The sequence below is a fragment of the Orcinus orca genome, chromosome 19 (genome assembly GCF_937001465.1).
Source record: "Orcinus orca chromosome 19, mOrcOrc1.1, whole genome shotgun sequence".
Taxonomy (NCBI): domain Eukaryota; kingdom Metazoa; phylum Chordata; class Mammalia; order Artiodactyla; family Delphinidae; genus Orcinus; species Orcinus orca.
Genome location: NC_064577.1, coordinates 13309420 through 13324633, shown reverse-complemented (window position 1 = coordinate 13324633; position 15214 = coordinate 13309420). Strand labels below are relative to the sequence as shown.

General features: G+C 54.2%; 1 protein-coding gene across 1 annotated transcript in view; it reads left to right on the top strand.

The window, feature by feature from the left end:
• Positions 1-15214, top strand: part of STX8 (syntaxin 8) — a 240041-nt gene that overhangs the window by 224214 nt on the left and 613 nt on the right. The gene's annotated exons all lie outside the window — the stretch shown is intronic.

Genomic DNA, 15214 nt, shown 5'->3' with positions numbered 1-15214 from the left:
TGAAATCCTTACTACTGACGCTTAAAATACCAAGCAGTATTTGAATCTAAACAGTGAGGTGCTATCCAGTCAACCAAAACCAAAAATACGTACGTGTCGAGCACGTATTACATGACATCTGTCCTGGGCATCCGTGGATAGCATGCTGGGGACACAGACATGGAAACACAGGATCTGTCCTCTCAAAGCATTTCAGACCATCAGGGAGGTAAACCCTGAACCCAATCAGTTGTGAATTTCCCCAAGTATTAAGTCAATTTCTCTAAGGCACGTGTTCGATATGCAGGAGCCGCCCAGGAAAAGCGGTCCACAGACCGCCTTGGGCACGGGAGAGGTGGTGTCCCTGGGGGAGGGGATGGTTTTGAGCTGAGGCCCAGCACCGGTGTTGGGGTGCTGGCGGTGTGGAAGGCGGCGGAGGGCTCCGAAGCGATGCGAACGGTCCCTGCCAAGGCGCGGAGGTGTGAGCGAGGGCGGCATGTTGAGTGAGAGGCCAGGGTGGGAAAACCGGATCGTTTCTTTGGGAGTGTGTCAGAATTCCACTTTTTTATTTTGCTTTGAAATGGTTTCTGAAGTATCTGACAGACCATGTTGCACACAAGCCAACAAACATTTCAAAGCCAAATCCGACATTTTGAATGGCCTCTTCTACTTCTTTTCAGAAGAGTGGAGAAGGAGAAGTTGATGACATCATTTCAGTATTGTCCTCAAACACCTTTTATCATCTGCGCTCACAACACACAACTGAAAGGCAGACACCCTGTGTGTTTGTGGACAGTGTGTGAGAGGCAGACACCCTGTGTGTTTGTGGACAGTGTGTGAGAGGCAGACACCCGGCGCTGGCGTGAACACACTCATGACACTCCGTGGCCATCAGGGTGCCTTTCTGTGGACTGCAGTTTTGTGGTCTCCTTAAGCCCCTTACACCCTGACCACCTTCAGAGGAAGAAAGAAGGCAAGGACTTCTACCTGGATTGCCGGGCTCCTGGGTTCCCTTATCCCTGAAAGGGCCTTGGGCCACATGTCGTAGGCCACCCCTGCAGGCCGGTCCTGCAGATGAGCCGGTTCCCAATCTTTGGGCTCTACCGCCCTGATTCCTTGGGCCTAGATACTCCTGTTCATTCTTCTTGCCAATAGAATCCTTGCTCAACAGTTTTTAGGCGGACCGTATTCTAGAACGTATGGCTGGGAATCTTGCCCATTTGTTTTTTGAGAAGTAGGATCTTTTCTTTATTTTTGGCTGCATTGGGCTGTGTTGCTGCTCACGGGCTTTCTCTAGTTGCGGTGAGCGGGGGCTACTCTTCGCTGCGGTGCACAGGCTTCTCACTGCGGTGGCTTCTCTTGTTGCGGAGCACGGGCAGTAGTTGCAACAACTACAAGTAGTCTTAGTAGTTGTGGCTCGCGGGCTCTAGAGCGCAGACTCAGTAGTTGTGGCGCACGGGCTTAGTTGCTCTGCGGCATGTGGGATCTTCCCAGACCAGGGCTCGAACCCATGTCCCCTGCTTTGGCAGGCAGATTCTTAACTACTGTGCCACCAGGGAAGTCCCGCCCGTTTTTGTTTTTTGTTTTTCAGTCGGCTCATTGGTGACCTCATTGACCCTGGGCACCTGTCAGAGCTGCATAGGGGCTTGGAGGGCACCAGTGACCACCTCATGTGTTCACGTAGGAACCCATGGTTTCCTGCCTCACTGACAGTTGGCACTACTGAGATGGCGCCTTCCATCTATGAAGGTCAAGTTTTATGGCTCCTCAGATGATACGCTGTCCTTAGAAGGATGTCTTGGTCGTGAAGAATGTTAGAGAACAGTCCTGGGTGGAGGGGGCATCGTTGCAGGGGTCCCCAAGACGGCGGGAAGGGCACCTTCACTCCACAGAGTGAAGAGTCCTATGGTGAGACTGTGCCTTGGGTGTGTGAGCTGTGCATCCTGACCGGTCCTGGGTATTTCCTACCTTGAACTGCAAGCCCGCTGCTGCTTTGGGGAAGGGGCCCTTTTCCATGACCCAGTGCAGAGTGGCTCCCAAGTGTTTGTGGTCCTTACCCCACCCATCCTGGTGATGCCCGTGGGCTCACAACTCTCCTTCTACTAACGAGAAGCTAGCAGCTGACCCGGGTGCTGGATAGTTTCCACCCCATCCCTGCAGCCACGCATCTCATGCAGCGATAATTCATTCAATTCACGTCCCAGAGCTGAACGAGGAGGCCGTTGGGGCGCTCTGGGTGGAAGACGCACATCCCTTCTGATAGAGCGAATATGACGTACATTTTATCAAAGAGCTCTTAATCTATTATTTGTTAATAAGTGTATTTTTCTGTTTGTGCATATAGGCACGCACGCTGTTGGAGAATTTTGCATAAGCATAAATTTCAAAATCTGTTTTCCTGGTAGATTCTCTGAAGAGTGACGTAGAGAAGATTTTCAAGAATGGTGTGGGAGCCGTATGTGGGTCTCCCTGAGTGGTCATGCCTGAGGGCAGGTGGCTGGCCACATACCCCTTGGAGGCCCCTTTCTCCTGCGTGTTGGTGGCGTGCATTGGTGGGGGGATGTGGACAGCACTGGAGGCTTCAGGGGTCACGGACGGGGCAGGCCAGAGGGCCTTCTGTCCAAAGGTTGAGGACCGCGAGTGCCACATTTGTAGCGAAGCCAGTCTCCAGTAGGTGACAACAGCAAGCAGTGTCAATTGAGAACATGCCATGGGCCAGGTCGCGCTCAGCACTAAACGTTTTTACCTTGTTGCGTCTCCATGACAACTCGGGGAGCTCAGGGTTAGCATTCTCCTGATTCCAGGCTCAGAGAATTGGGTTCCTTCCCCAAGTGACAGACCTGCGATTTGAACGCAAGCCATCTGGCGTCTCAGCCCACGTGCAGCTCTGGCTGTTACATTCTGCGGCCTCCCAAGGAGGGAAAGCGTGTGTTCACGCACACGCGTGTACACACTCGTCTTACATCCCTTTGCTGCACCACTGGGAAGTGACGCGCACGGTGCTGGGGGGTAATGGAGCAGAGAGCTTATGATCACTTAGCGGTGATCACTTGAAAGTCAGATCACAGTAGGGCTCGTTTTTCTGCCTTGATGTTGGGGACAGGCTTTACAGCCAAACTGAGGAACCAGGACATATGTTCTGGTTCTCTGGTAAAAGACTCAGCTCTTCAAGCTAAAGGACCACGTCTGCTGCTCTCCTCAGCCCTTCTTTTTCTTTTCTGCCACGGCTCTTAGCAGTCATCTTCCTTCTGTCCTCCCCACTGTGGCTCTTGGTTATATATAGTCCCTGTCACCTTGGGGGCCAAAGGAATGCTGAGACTAGGCAGGGGGCCGATACGGCCTCCAAGACACAGAGTGACTCTCCACCCAGAGCCCCAGGAACAGTGCTAGCCATCCCCACGTCAGCCAAAGTGGGTTGAACCGGCTCCTCCCAAACTTTGGGTGACATCTTGTGTCTACTCTGTCATCCGATTCCTACCACCACCCCCTGGCTTCCTCTCGACTTCAGCCCCCAGCTGGTGGCCAGCACTCTGTAAAGTGAGAGGGCCCCTGGTCAAGGCAACAGCCCTCTGTTTAAGAAGCACACTTTCCACTGGGGCGTGGAATTGTCAAAACCGGCCCCCCCGAGGACGCTTGGCCACCCAAGCAGCAGTGCGCTGCCTCGTCACCCGGACCACACTTCCCCGCAGACCAAGCAGTGACGGAGCACACTGGCCGGGGTCCCCCTGCCCTGGCAAGTCCTTCCTCTCCAGCTCGCCTTTTCTACACTCCACAATAAGTCCCCTTTCTGTTTCCACTTGTCATTACATCACCCTTCATTCCAGCAAACTCTCGTCATGTGTTATTTCTAAGCTTACATATTATTAACATTCAAGGATAGCAGTTTCCTGATGCCATGTAGGAAGGCACCTTAATCTCACCCGCAATGTGTTTCCAGATCCCACCATGGATGGCCGGTTTCTGGAAGGTATCAGTACCCCCTCCCCCATGTGCTCCTGGAAGCTGAGGGAGAGGAGGGTATGCCTTTGAGCCCCCCCTTAGCCTGTAGGATAGGAAGATGGGCTGTGTTCCCTTTCTAGCACTTAACCCTTTCTAGCTTTGGGGTTTTGTCTGTCTTCACCTGCTGCGCCCCCGACACACACACACACTCACACACTCACACACACACACTCACTCTCACAGATAGCAACTCAGTGAAGGCAGGAACGTCTGTCTGTCTTGTTCATTGCTGTATCCCCAGTGCCTGGTACCCTGCACATGTTCTATCAATGTTTGTTAAATAAATCAGAAGCCGAGAGAGAGAGAACCCAGAGGGCATCGGCGTTGTTTCTGCTTTCCTCGCCAAATCGGGAGCAGGGACCATCTGTTTCATTTGCGGATTAAACACTGACGGAGCCGGCTCCATGTGTAACGTGTGTAAAGGGTACGCGTGCCCAGCAGCAGTAATGGTGGCACAGGTGGCTCTTGTTAGGACTGTGGTGGCAGGAACAATGTGTGCTCGCCTGGGACCTGCTGGATCCAGACAGCCCATGGGCCCTACACGGTGTGTCTGGGGAGGAGGGGTCCCCAAGGGGGAGGCTCTGAACACCTAGTTCGCCCCATCCACGGTGTCCTTGTTAGCCTTGTTTACAGCGGGGCCTCTCCTGCCCTGACCTTTGCTCTAAATACCTCTTGCCCGAGAACTTGAGGGCAGCTTTTCTTCCCTTCAATTCCTCGGGACATCTCTAGCGAATCAGAGGATACTTGCAAGGTGATAGGATGTGTGACTGTGAAAGAGAAGAGTTTGGTCTCTTAATGGTGACAGCTGTTTCAAGTGGGACCTCGGCCCATTCAGAGTAAGGCGCTAGATGCAGCACGAGACGGTAGGCTCCCGGGAGCTATGCCTCTGCACCGTCCTTCCAGCGCTCAGCCAGTAAGGCGAAATCGTTCTCGTGTGACTCTGATACTTTTACAAATAATTAGAGACGAACAGTTGTTCTTGCTGATGGTGTCTTTACTGAAGGAATTTGGTTACAAGTAAGGGGAAATGATTCTGGCTCGTTTAGGTTAAAGAACATGTAATTTATTTGAACGACGTTGGGTTACTTGCAAGAATCTAAGGGATGATGGGGCTAACCAAGTCTCAGGAAGGGTCAGAAGATGGGCAGGCCTGGGACCTTCCAGCCGGAGTTGGTAGAGAACCCCTCCGGAGCGTCCCCTTGACCATGGCTGAACCCCAACTCTGTCAGTCCAAAGTCACAAAATTCCTGGAGAAGAAAGCCTGGTTCGCCTCACTGGCTCCACCGCTAGACCCACCAGCTGTGTCTGTAGGAGCACGTTGAACAGACATGGCCGCTGCTTCCTCCCCTGCCAATAATATGTTCCTTTGAGGTTTGAGACGCAGACACTCAGTTCAGATCTACCACCGAGTAGCCTTTGCATCTTGGCCAAATGATTTGCTTTAAACAAAACACAGCAGATGTGTAAGCATTTGATGTATTGAGAAAGCGTCCTCCTGCTGGCCGCCCCTCCCTGCGTTTCTCTACCTGAGTTAGGACGTCAGCAGCAGCGCCTTCCTGTCACCTTGCCCGTTGTCCCTAATTGATGCCAGGTGATGCCTCCCAGTCCGTAGGGCCCAAACGAAGGGGTTTGCAATGGTGAATCCGTAGCCTGACTGGAGCCATCCAGAAACCTTCTGATCCTTCGTCGAGAGGGAATTGTCAGAACAAGGTGTCCATAACCGAGCTCCTGACCGTGTTTTCAGAGACACTTGAGTTTCTACCAGACTCTCGCCGGATTCACATTCCCAGGGGTACCAGTGCAGCACAGTGAGAGGGTGTCGCTTAGCGAATGTCGGTGCGCCGGAGAATTGGCATTAAGTGATTGACTCGACAACTCACAATCTGCTGATATGAAGGGTTATCTGCTTACAGTTGAATCCTGTTGAATTATGGCCGGGCAATTGCCGGGCTGAACTTATCTCAGGGACGGGAAATGAGTAACGCTTTAAGAACAAAGATGGGACCTAGAAACTAGTCAGCACTTTCTGTGCAGGAAGCAACAGTAATGGCTGAGTTTTTACGCAGCCCCTCCAGGGAACGGTGTCTTCTGCGGGGGGGTTTAGTTTTGTTTTGGGGAGGCAGGGGTGGGTCGATTTTCTGCCTTTCTCATGAGACCGGGAGACCCGTAAAGAGACGACGTGTATCTTTGCCCTGTCGGACCTGACCCGCAACGAGGACTCAGTAGATTGTGTTGAGTTTGGTTCTGGTGTGGGTAAATCTAACTCGCTTGGGCGGTGCCCTCGGCTAGGGCACTTGACCAGCAAGTCTGACCCCTCCGTTGGGACCTGATTTGCCCCGGGCCAGGGAGATGAGCTCTCAGGTCCTCATGCTGGGTGTCCATGAGCCGCGTGTCAGCCTTACCACTTCCATGGCTGTGACAGGGCCACCTGACGCCCAGCAAGGCCCTCATTCCTGGAGCCCAGACCCCGTGAGCCCGCCTTTCACTGGGCCTCCATCCGGCTCCTCTGCCCTGTCTCTTGCAGTCCTAATTCTTTTTAATTTCCTGTTTCTAGGCAAGTCCTTTTTCCCTCCTCCCCACACCTCCTCTCGGGTCACCCTCCCTGCCTCCTGCTGAGAACCGCGCTGCCTCTGGCCCCCAGATGTGTCTCTGCACCGCTCTCCTCGCCCCAGTCAGCTTCCTACTCTTCAGAGTTGCTTCTTGTCGAGTTTTTCTATTTACACAAAGCAGGGCCTCCTGTCCGCATTGAAATGGGGTGCCCATCCGGGGCCTGGGGGGGATGACCGCTCCCCACGGGGCCTGGGCCCTCAGAGGACAGGGGTGAGATGCCAGCGCCAGGAGGGTGCCTCTCCCCTTCCCACGTCACCCCAGCACAAATCCAGCCCAGGCACACTCAGGGGGACCAGGTTCATCCCTCCAAAAACTCATTTCGGAGAAGACCCCAGCTCTCACCCTCAGGAAGCTGGTACTTTCCAGAATGGAGGCAGTGTCAGCACCCGTGTGTGCCAGGCCCTTGGCCGGGGAACGTCATGTAACCCTCCCGCAGCCTGGGGACACGTGTGTCGGCCCTGTGGACGTGGAACACGGAGGCATCGAGCGGCCGGCTCGTACGGGCCAGCAAGGGGCCGGGCTGGGGTCGGCAAGTCCTCCCTGTGCCCGGCGCCGTGTGCGTAGGCTGTGACCTTGTCGAAAGGCAGAGACACAAACGCCGTCACAGACACATTCCGTCGGCGTGACATAAAGCCCTGGGAAAGTTAAGATCTGTGCAATTCCAGTTTTCTTTGTTTTCAGTCAGAACCAAAACATAGGCACATCCTGGGCATGTTCTTTGCCCTCTGATGTATTTCTCTGAGGGGTTGTGCCGTCACGGCTGGCTCACAAGCCCTGGCATTCCCCCTCGCACGGCAGGCCCTCCGAGGGCCCCCAGGTTGCCTCCTCCCACCCTGGTGCTCCATCCCAGCCGGTACTGCGGCTCCTCCCGCCCTCACGGGCTCTCATTCACCCCTGAGCCCCGACTTTCTCACGCAGAGACTGGGGGAAATTGTTGTTCTACCACCTGACTGCCCGACGGTGAGAATAATATTGGGATCTGAGCACGTGTGCCCTGTGGCAGAACGGGAGCTCTGACGTTTGTACTTCTTGCCATGCTGTCATTTTCATCATCATCATCATCATCATTCGTGCCACCACAGCGAGAGTGCCCAGGCTCCCCGGCCCCCGAGTCCCGCTCTGCCCATCCCCCCGCGTGGCGGGATGTCTCCCGATGTCGGGCACGTCTCTGGAGCTCCCTTGGGCCCCCTGCACACCGTCTGGGTCCCCCTCTGGGTGTGCTTTCACCGTCTCCCTCCGCTGCCGGCAACCCTGTCCTCAGCGCACACCCTTGCCCTGCCCTTCCTCCAAGGCCTTTCACATTTCACTTTCCCGTGGCTTCTCTCGCCTGGTGCCCACAGCCAGTGTTTCGCCCGGCACAGCCGCCCTTCCTGTGGCTAATAACCGACACGGATGCTGCCAGATACTCGCGTCCCACCTTTCCTGGATGCCCCCGTCATCGCCCCCGGGCCTCGGCTAGAGTTGGGCTGGTTCTCAACTAAATGCCACCCGGCGTTCCCCTGTTTCTGCCCCTCTTCCTTCTCTTCTGGAACGAATGGCTTTTTATTTCTGTTGTTAAGCCAGGGGGCCGGCTTGCTCATCGGACGCACGCAAGGCACCGGTCGGGGGCCGTGGGTTGTACAAGGGGTCAAGATCACTGTCATCACAGCCGCCATTTATGGAGCGCCAGTTATGATCTAGAAGTTTTATATCCTTCATTTTATTGAATCCTCGCAGCAAGCTTAGGAAGTTGATATTTTTAGGCTTGTTCTACAGATGGTGGAACCGAACTCAGAGTTAAGGAACTTTCCCGACATTTCATAGCTAGAAAGTGGACATGTTTGAAGTCAGGTCTCCCTGAGTCCCCAAACCAGTGCCCCTTCTGCCACATCAGACCGCACGGTGCCTGCTTTTGGAGATCCTGTGACCTAAGGAAAGAAGCGTGAATAAGTAAGATAAGAATTGAAAGATGGAGGCCAGTCATTGGAGAGCAGTGGCCTGGCTGTGAGCGCCTCTCTGACCCCAGGGAGGCGAGGTCTCTGTGGGTGGAGAGGTCTCTGTGGAGGAAGTGGACTCCGCCCTGGGGTGGGGTGCGAAAGGGATGAGGGTGCAAGCAGAGGGAGCAGGAGGATGGGTGGAAGGTCTGTTGAGGGGATGGGGAAGCCCGCTGGAGCCGCAGAGGAAGGTTTACCGAGCCGAGAAAGGAGAGCCTGGCGGGATGGGCTGAGTGCCAGATAAGAAAAGAACCAGAATCAGCAAATCAGAGATGACTTTTGCACAGTATTTTGATGAAAGCACAGTTTGGGGAAAATTCAGATGTGGAACTGTGGTGTGAAATAGATTCACGAGCAGGGAGGGAACAGAGGCTGGTCTCCGCACTGTGTCTGTGCAAACGCGGGCCCCCAGCCCGGCCGAGTCGCCAGGTGGGCTGGAGGAAGGCGGCCCGTGCCCGCGCCCCGCGGCCGACTAGACGCAAACACGGCTCCCGAGTGGGCAGGTGTGGGCCGAGGGGGGAGCTCAAGGGGAACTGCCACTCTTCAGCCCTTCAGTTAGAAAGTCAGAATGTCAATATGTTCACCGTCTCTGCACGGCCTCTACTCTTTTCTCAGCTTATTTGCCTAGTAAGGGGATTAAAGGGAACATTTACATGAACTTTTGAAAGCCAATATTCCAGTTTTGTCTCTTCTTCTGCGATTCCCTCCCTCAGCTCAGGAGCCTGCTGCAGAAAGATCTGTGTGATCAGTGAGAACCCGGTCAATACACACGCAAATGCCACGTATTGATGGGCACAGCTGGCGAAAACAGCTCGGGGGCCTTTCCTAAATGTCCTCTGTGGGTCCTCAGAGGCTGCGTGAGAGCTGTTTGTGGGCCCTGATCCTTCCAGTGTGAAGAACAAAGCAGACAATAGGAGGATATACAGTTTGGTTCCAAACAGCCAACCACAGCTGGCAGCCAGTATGGCTTTCCTTGTGATGAGCAAAAACCAGATAAAAAGGCTTCCATAAAACTGGCCTTTGTATCCCCCTCCCTCCCGCCACCTCGCCCCTCCCTCCCCCACTCCTCGCCCCTCCCTCCCCCACTCCTCTCCCCTCCATCCCCCCTCCTCTCCCCTCCCTCCCCCCTCCTCTCCCTCCCTCCCTCCTCTCCCCTCCCTCCCCCACTCCTCTCCCCTCCCTCCCCCACTCCTCTCCCCTCCCTCCCCCACTCCTCTCCCCTCCCTCCCCCACTCCTCTCCCCTCCCTCCCCCACTCCTCTCCCCTCCCTCCCCCACTCCTCTCCCCTCCCTCCCCCACTCCTCTCCCCTCCATCCCCCACTCCTCCCCTCCATCCCCCCACTCCTCTCCCCTCCCTCCCCCACTCCTCTCCTCTCCATCCCCCACTCCTCCCCTCCATCCCCCACTCCTCTTCCCCTCTATCCTCCCTCCTCTCCTCTCCATCCCCCTCCCTCCTCCTCCTCCCCTCCCTCTCCCCTCCCTCACTCCTCTCCCCTCCTCCCCCCCATCATCAGTGAGCATTAGGAGCCGTTACCCATGCTCCACTGTGGCAGAGGTGTTGGCATCACAGCCTCCGTAATTTGCTGGTTTCCAGTGTTTCACTGGAAAAAATATGGACCACGAATCCCGATGGACAATCTTCAGCAAACACAACACTGTCCCTGAGAGACCGTGTTTCACATCCTTTCCCCGTTTGCGAAGGAGTTTTTCTTACATCTTTTGGTAATTGCCATGAGCTGAACTTGTAAATATTATAAGTGGTTGAGTAATACTCATCTGGTAAACTGACCAAAGGAAACCGACGGTTTTTTTCCACTCTTGGAAGTCTGGCATCCCAGGCCTGCCCCTGAAAGGAGCACTTGGGGATTGGAAGGGAAAATCTGCCCTGCCAGGTGCCAGCAGGCCCCGCGCAGAGCTGAGTGGTGTGTGCAGGAAGGCTGCCCGCGTCCGCAGCCTCGCCCGGTGTTTGTGTGCTGGGTTTGGGGGCAAAGAGCATTCATTGTTTCAGAAGTTGGTAGGTTCCCAGAAGTTCCACTGTCTTTCCTGGGTCTGAAATGTCCAACATTTCCGTAGCCAGGGGCGGGGGCGGGGGATGGATGACTAGACCCCCTGAGGTTTAAGCCCTACTCTGAGGCAAGAGAAAGAGGTTCTCTCTGTCATGACGGAATGCTTTTCCTGTTCTTCCCGTGGCCAGTGGCCATCGGTGGCTTGGTCTCCCTCGTCCTCTAAGCTGGAACTACCTTTCTATATCTGAAGTGTTGGGGGCTCTTCCCTGCCTCTGTCTTTAAGGAATAGCAACCCCTCTGTGTTTTGCGTGGTGGTGGTGTGGTGGATTTTCTGATGATGCCTTTTGGTGATACTTACTGAAGTATCTGTAGATGGAACGTGTGGGAGTTGCTTCCAAAACATACACCAGGGACAGGGAACGGGTGAGGGTATAGATGAAACCAGATCGGCCACGAACCCACCCCTGTTAAAGCTGAGTGGTGAGAGTTCATCACAGCTCCTTAGACTCTCCCGTCTGCTCTTGTATTTGTTTCAATTTTCCCACTATAAAAAGTTGCCCAAAGGAAGAAGGAAAGAAATGGGAAAAGGAAAAAAAAAAAGAGAAGAAACTCTTTATCTCAGTTTTCCAGCCCAAAGACACCTGGGCCTCTCTCTCTCCGATAAACCCCGTGCTGTGTCGGGAATCAGGATCCCCACCCCCACCCCCGAGACAGGCCCCAGGGGTAAGAAAGGGTAAGAGCCTGGCCCGAGGGCTCCATCCCACCTGGATTCCAATCCCAGCTCTTCCTCTCACCAGCTGTGGGGCATTAAGTAAGAGTTTTCTAGAACTTCAGTTTCCTCATAAAAAAACAGATAAGAATTAACCTGTTGCTGAGACTCGAGCAAGGCGACCTGGCCCGCTTTGAACAGTCCACGCACGCCGTGGCTCAGCTCTCCCTGGCTTTGAAAAGACCCTTGGTTTCTCTTTCCGAAGCATCCTTCGGAGGGGAGAGACTCCATTCAAGGAAGGTTCTAGAGCTGTGTTCACATTCCAGAAAAGCCCAAGTTCTACTCTTTGACCCAAAAGAATCCACAGGGCTGCAGCTGGCTTTGGCTCATCCCTGTCACCTGCCTCCTCAGAATAACTTCCTCAGTTGACCCTGCGCGCACCCCGGTTTACTTAAACCTGCTGGAAACCTCCTACCCAGAGGACCCCTGTTTGCTCCGAAAGGGTTTGAAATGTCAGTCTTATTTGTCGTTGATCTCAAAGTCCCACTTTTCATCTTTGGACAAGAAACCAAGTTTATCACATATTATCAAGTTACAGTCTCTGGTGTCAGCAGGTGAAGGGCGTTTCATTTTTCACAGGTCTTGTGGACCCCGTCGTACCTTTCCTGTGGCACCATTTGTAGAACTCACGGTTTCCGTGGTAGAATAATCAGCGGCTGAAAGAGGAATCGCCGTATTGACGATGGTTCCCATAGGGCCGCCACACTCTGCCCACGCGGCGCTGTGAACCGTCTCCGAAGTGCGGGAGCTTTTCCCCATCCCCCTGGGGTCTCTGCGGGGTTTGTAATTGGGATTGACCATCTTTCTCTTGGACTCGACGCATTTTCCTAGCTCCTCTTGGACTCTTTTGGGATTGACCATCTTTCTCTTGGACTCGACGCATTTTCCTAGCTCCGCTCTGCCCGTTGCTTTACCTCTTCTGTGTCCTTCTCGTTGGTGCCTGACGTCCCTTCCAGATACTCAATGCATTTATTCGTTTACAGCAAAAAGAATGTCTCGTGCCTCTGTCGTGTGCCAGGCCCTGCCCCAGGCACAGGGGACGTGGTGGTGAACACAGTCCCTGCCATAGACGCTCACGTGCCAGTGGCGGATGTAGATAGTAACTGACTGAGGACGCAAATCGTGGTTGAAGAAGGCTCACTGCAGAGACAGAAGGAACACGGTCCATTGCAGGTCACGAAGGAGTTCCTGGAGGATGGGAAACTGATGCTGAGTTTTGGAGGATGAACAGGGATTAGACTGAGAGGGGCAGGAAAGACAGCACGGGTCCAGGCCGGGAGGCAGGAGGGTGCAGGGCACGTTGGAAGAACCGAAGTCAGGATGGCCCGAGCACAGGACACCGTGTGGCTTCACGGGTTGCAGGGGGCAGATGACACGGGGCCTTCAAATGCCATGAGGAGTGGGGATTCTAAGCCGTTGGACCGTTTTGAGCCAGGAAGCAACCTGATCTGATTTCCATTCCAGCTCAATTGTGGGGAAAGGATTGGGTAAAGGGAGCAGCTGGTCAGTCCTTGCAGTGACCCAAGCAGGAGATGGTGGTGACTATGGTGCCTGAGGCTGCTTCCATCGGACCATGCGTAGAAACTCAAACCCCATGTATGGTTTCTCCTTCCCAGCCAGTTACCGCTCTTGATTTCTTTGTCCTGCTTTTCTCATAATCGCCCTGATTTGAAAATTCACGGCCACTCATATGGGCCTCCCCTTGGGCCATCGCAGCCTTGGTCCAGAACCCGGGCCGCACAGGCAGCCTCTCAGCCCCACGCGCCCTCCCAGCCCCAATCCTGGCTGAGCGTCGGCGGCAGGACTTCTTCCTGAGCCACCACTCAGTCCGTCTTCTCCCCTTTCCTCAGAAACGCAGTCCTCCCCCTTGGCTTTAGGATAAGCCTGGGCTCCGGAGGGCCAGCAGTGGCCCCTGACGCTTCACCTAGGTCTGTCTGCTTCCCTCATTTTCACTGTTTTTTAAGGAAAAAGGTTGCACAATATAAACCTTTCCCCCGGCCAAGAAGCAGTGGGATTCCTGCCCAGGTGGAGCCTTCGGTCAGCCTGGAGATGTTTCTGGAGGCAGAAATGAATGAAAAGATGTGTTCTTCTGCTCTGGCAAGAAGGTGGACTGAGAGAATGTTCACTCAACAGCCACACACACCCCCACCGCCTTACTACAAGCATCTTGAAATGCTAGATGAAATATTACAACCCCCCCCCCCAGAGTGTTAACGGATGGCTGAATTTACAAGGAAGAAAGGAAATCCCAGATGAAAGAAATGGAGGGAGAGCCAGAGACCAGCACCTAAGTGAGACCATCCGTGGCCACAGTGACACAGAACAGGGTCGGCAGATTCTGTGAAAGGCCAGCCAGTGAATGCGTTAGGCTTTGCAGACCCCAGACAGTGTGACGCATCTCCTTTTTCTTTTTTGACAACCCAGTAAAAATACAAAAAGCCACTCTTAGCTCATGGGTTATATAAAGCAGACCACAAGGGACTTCCCTGGTGGCGCAGTGGTTGAGAATCCGCCTGCCAATGCAGGGGACGTGGGTTTGAGCCCTGGTCCGGGAAGATCCCACATGCCGTGGAGCCCGTGCGCCACAACTGCTGAGCCTGCGTGCCACAACTACTGAAGCCTGCATGCCTAGAGCCCGTGCTCCGCAACAAGAGAAGCCACTGCATATGAGAAGCCTGAGCACTGTGATGAAGAGTAGCCCCCGCTCGCTGCAACTAGAGAAGGCCCACGTGCAGCAACGAAGGCCCAATGTAGCCCAAAATAAATAAATATTTTTAAGAAAGAGGCACACTTGTGGCAAGGCTAGAGGAAAAAAATGGATGCATGAACAGGTGGTGTGAGAAATAAAAAGGACTGAGATACAGCAGTGTTTAAATTATAGGAGAATATAATGAACAATCTTATACCAGTACTTTTGGACACGCAGAAAAAATGGGCAATTTCCCAGAAAAATATAATTTAACAAAACTGACTCAAGAAGAAGGGGAAGCAGAATTCCCAACGTGGGGAGCTGTCCAAGTGTGGCGTGAGTGTCGAAAACACCTTGAGCGGCTGTTCACTCATTCTTTCAACGATTGTGTCTTAAGTCTCCACACCAGGCACCGTTGCAGAAAGCTGGCGATGCAGCCGTAAATAAAATCATCCGAACTCCACAGGCTGTGTCCATTCTGTCCAGCAGAACTTTCTGTGAAGATGGAGATGTTCTCTGGTGTCTGTCTGATAGGGTAGCCGTTGGCCACATGTGGCTCTTATGCTCTGGAAGCCTGACGTGGCCAGTGGTTATCTGGTAGCCAATAAGATCAATAACGTGTTAACGGCTTCCTATAAGAGAATAAGCTGCTGAACTCTGGCGACCCTGAGCTTTCCCGAAACAGCTCCTCAGTCTGAGGTGGGCAGTCCTGGGGGCCAAACCGCCACGTGACCCTGACTCCCCTGTTACTCGCAGAGCATTTTCACGTGCTTCACCTCATCTCCTCACTCCCCTCTCGGGGCCTTCATTTAGCGAGCGCTTGCGCCATCGTGGCCGGGCCCTGTGTCTGATACGCCACCACCGTGCTGGCCTCCGGGGTGTAGGAGGCACTCATCACCCACCAGGGAAGTCAGCGTGGAAGGCAGTGAGCGCGTCGGGTGAAGGGGCCGAGTCCTCCTGGGCCCTCCCTCTTCGTCAGCGGTGCAGGGATGGGCGTTGTGAGTCCAGCCGCGTCAGCTGGGGGAGACGGGGCGGGCTTGGCGGGCAGAGCTGGACACAGGGAGCAGACTGGCCAGGAGGGCCGATGCTCTCCTTTGTGGTCCGCAGACAAGAAGTTGAGGAAGTCAAACTAGAAAGTGTTAATATAAAAAAACTTAAAGAAAAAGTCTGTCTCAGAATTTTTTACAGA